The sequence below is a fragment of the Apis dorsata genome, unplaced genomic scaffold (assembly GCF_000469605.1).
Source record: "Apis dorsata unplaced genomic scaffold, Apis dorsata 1.3 scaffold_53, whole genome shotgun sequence".
NCBI lineage: Eukaryota > Metazoa > Arthropoda > Insecta > Hymenoptera > Apidae > Apis > Apis dorsata.
The window spans coordinates 268,261-272,458 of NW_006263354.1; the positions used below are offsets into that span (position 1 = coordinate 268,261).

The 4,198-nt window shown below is 43.3% G+C and overlaps 1 protein-coding gene across 2 annotated transcripts in view; it reads left to right on the forward strand.

Moving 5' to 3' along the window:
• LOC102674111 (5-hydroxytryptamine receptor-like) overlaps positions 1-4,198 on the forward strand; it is a 45,566-nt gene that overhangs the window by 671 nt on the left and 40,697 nt on the right. The window lies entirely within an intron of this gene.

Consider the following 4,198-nt stretch of genomic DNA (forward strand, 5'->3'; position numbering starts at 1 on the left):
TCCGGTTATTGCTGGAAGCGGACCGGTCGCGGGTATTTCCATCTTCGCCTAACAAAGCAAGTTTTTCCCGTTTGTTGTTGGCCGAAGAGAAATTCGCGACGTATATACGTTTCGTTCGTTTCAAGATCCTTTTGAACGAGCCCCTTGCGGCTCCCTTCGTTGCTTCGTTTTTTGGTAGACGGGAGACGGGAAATTTATGAAATTTAATTGCGCTCTTTTGTTCCCCCTTTGACGTTGACGTTATGTATAACCCGCGTGCACTCCGCGCTAGTTTTCTAAAGTGTGAATAAAGGGAAATGCGAAGAGAGAGTTTATTATATAAGCGGATGCGAATCGGCTTAAAATTCGCCACGAAAATTCGCGGGATACGAAATTTCTAAAGAATTTGGACTAGTTTCGAGAGCGTGTCATGAGCGGCGCGTTCGATGCTTTTTTCTTTTCGATTTATTAAGCATTAAATAGAGAAGGAGAGAAGACTGGAGGCGCGAGACTCGCTCCGTATTTTCACACGTTAACACCGGGATTTCCGTTTTCGTTCGAAGGAAAAGAGAGCAAGAAAGAGCAAAAAAGAAAGAAAAGAGAAGAAAAAGGAAAATAGACTCCGTTGTATTTGAGCTCGAAATTTCGATCACGCGCCGGAACCTGGACTCGAATAATAATTTTACCAAGAGTTGATAGACCGTTTTGACGACAGGTTGAAGGAAGATAAAAGATATTCGAACTGTATCGTCCCCCAAATTTATTAATTTCTCGCGGAAAACTTGCGCGAAATGGAATAAAATGGCGGGGCAACGGTGAAAATGAATTAAAAATTCCATTTTTCTCCAGTTGGGGAATCGGGGAAGACAATGGAAGGCTCGATGGATTAATCCATAACACATCGGCTCGTGCAACGCGTGAAACCTATTTCCCTCTTGTGTCTCTCATCGTGTTCCTCCACCGTTCACCCCACTACCCGAGCAAATCCGCTTCAATTGTCGCGGATCCCCTTTCATTAGCATCCGTAACGAAGTCACCAGTTTTTCCTTAGCCCTTGGTATCGGCTGGTGTCGACACGAGGCCGGACGCGAGCAAGAAAAGCCGACCAAGCTTTTGCAAACAAACCGGCTTTTCAACCGGTGGCCGCTATTTCTCCTCCATTCGTCGTTTAAACGTTGTTCGCGGACGGAAGGATCGTGTTTCGTACGTGTTTCTCGATTTTACTACGTGTCCCCGCTTTCCTTTATCTTTTTTTCCCCTCCCCCCACCCCCGAGGAGAAAAGAGAATCTTCGAAGAGGAGGAAGAATCTAAGAAACCGTTTCGAGGGAGATTAATCTAGGAATAACGAGTATTACGATTTATTGCGCGGGAGAAATAAATTGAAAGTAGCGGTAATGGTGGTAGTTTGATCGATGCGATGGATTTCTGGACGAACGTTTCGAACGGAGGGAAATGGAATTTTATCGGCGTGTTGGGAATCAAGGTAAGGGCAATTTTTAAAAGCAAACGTTAACTTTATATAATCCCCATTGGCCGATTATCCCACGATTCGGCTTTCAATCCGGAAAAAAAAAAAAGCTTTCCAACAATATGGATTCTAGTAGCTAGCTTTTAACCGGAAATGTTTCCCTTTTCGATTCACCGATTGCATTTAGATCCTTCGAAAAATTCAATATAAATTTTTTTCTACCTGAACTTTTCAATTATCGTAGTTCCATCTATCTGTCTACGCGTTTATCATTCGGTTTAATTGTCAAAATTTCCGAGAATACGTACGATTCGTTGACAATTTCTCGATAGAGGGGAATAGGTAAGAATCTCGGCGAATATTCCGAGATTTCATCATCGAATTGCCAGCTTCTCGAAATACCAAAGGCGAAAATTGAATTATACGTGGCGCCTGTGGATGGCGATAACAACGATGCAACGAACATCGTACCGACAGGGGCGATCGTGTGCTTTCGTGTTAGGTTCGATCGGAGCTAGATCGTTTACCTAGCTATCAAACAGAAAATCGAGACTCTTTTCAACGAAATTCGCGAATTTACCGTTAAACTTGTCACGAACGTTACACGCTTCTTTCTTTTTCGACACGATTTTACATTCTACCTTTTAGTAGAGATTTTCCCCTCCATGTTCAATTTTCCAACGAACTAATCGCGATTAGAAAAGCTGTTACCCTTTCTCCCCTCATCTTGCATTCGAAGGCAACAAGTTTTCGAATATCTGTCGAAAACTCTTTTCGATAACTTCCTCGAGGAACCATTGTTATCAAAGTATATGCATATATATATATATACATATCTATTTAATATTCGACGAGGAATAAATCTGTCCTATCTTGTTCGCAAAAAAATTTGAAACGATAAATCCTCGTATTTCGAATGTCAAAAGCAGATGAAAGGTGCGGGGATTACTTATGGAACAGTCTGGCCACGAAGACGTTGGAAAACGTCAGCATGCAAATGAAATATTTCTTCCTTTTCTTTTTTCTTTTCTTCTTTTCTTTTCTTTCCCTTTCCATTCCCCCCTGAAACGATACTTCATAATTCGGTCACGTAACCGGACAAAAACTGTATAGAGCGTACGTGCCTGCACTGTCGCCAGATATATTTGAACCGAATCTCTGAGAGGTTTAGCTTCCTTCCATCCGTGAGATATTCGACCGGTAAGCGGCACGTAGATAAGAAGCTGAATTTTTTATTATTATCCAAGAGATGGAGACAGCCCCGTCGCAGGCCCCCTCGTCGATGCCCATTTTCGACTCGATCTAGTTGAGACTTCTTAATCGAATTACGCTTCCTGATGGAATACACGTAACCAACCGTACGTAACGAATCGTCATCGAACGTAACGTGATACAGATACAAATTCCCCGGGAAACGTCCCCTTGGAGAGACATTTTCCTCGGCTCCTCTTGATCGAGTTAACTCTTTCCTCGATTCCTCTCGTTTCGATTCCTCGACAGACGGATAGATAGATAGAAGGTAAATAAATTCGCACAATTGTCCTTTCCTTCTTTTTCTTTTTTCTTATCCAAGAACAGGGTTATCGAGGGGGAGGAGGGATAAAATTTTATCACCATGTGAGGGGAAAAAAAGAAAAAGGAAAATTATTAAACGAGTCGAGGATAGGAAACAGGACTGTACAAGGCCAACAAAGTTTGTTTCACGAAGCGTGTATCGTTCGTAGTTTTTTAATTACATAATGTGACGGTAACAGGCGTGTCTCTCTCTCTGTATCTCTCTCTGTGTACATCCTGGTTCGTCGTGGTCACGGTTAACGCAAAGACGAAGCTCTTTTTCCTTTTCTCTTTTCTTCTTCCTCTTTTTCCCCCTTTTTCCAAAGCCACGAGACTCGGTGCGAGAAAAAGCAAACGCTTTTTCGCCCGGGTTTCATTAGACGGGATCCAGGCCATTTCCTCCGTTCCTGGACTCGTTCTGCGGCGGTCGGGGATAGAGCCGCGTTGCTCTCTTGATTAAGGGCCACGAGCAGGTATTAAAAATTCCACGGTTTAGGGTTAAATTTAGACGGAATGGGCGACGAACTCTAAAGGGGGGAGAAAAAGGAGGGAGCGTATTTCGCTGTCCGCGAAATTGTCGAGTTTCGAAAAACTTGCGCCAACTTGCATTTGAAAGAATGTCGATTCGAGTTTACGTGGAATGATTCTTGCGTTGCGATCTTTTGATAATTGTTCGAGGGAATCGTATTTCTCAACGACGATGTCGGATGTCGACGGGTGTCGTCGTTGAGCGCACACGTTGGGCGAAATTACGACGATAGCTATGCTCTCGTGAAAGTTTGAGCGGTTTCCGTGCAAAAACTGGGGAGGAGGAGGGGGAGAAACTTTGGCCAATTTATGGGAGGCGAGTTTGTCCCTTGAACGGAAGCGACTGTCACCGGCATGAGATCGGTTCTTCGGATGGAAAAGCGTGGCGGCGTGGTTTCGACGTGGTAAACGTTTGTTACGCGACGTGCTTCTTGATACAAATTTCTCACAGATTGATATCCTCCCGAAGGATAAAGTTTACGGAGGGTTACTTTCCCTTCCTGAATCTCTTCGAAAGAAATATGGGAAGAGATTGCGTCGAGATTTTTGTCTCTTTCTCCTCTTTTTCTTTTCTCTCGTCTCTCGCGCAAAATTTTCCTCCGCGGAGAGATAATCTGTAAGGAAAAGAAAACAAAAAAAAAAAAAAAAGAAGAAAAAAAGGAAAAAAA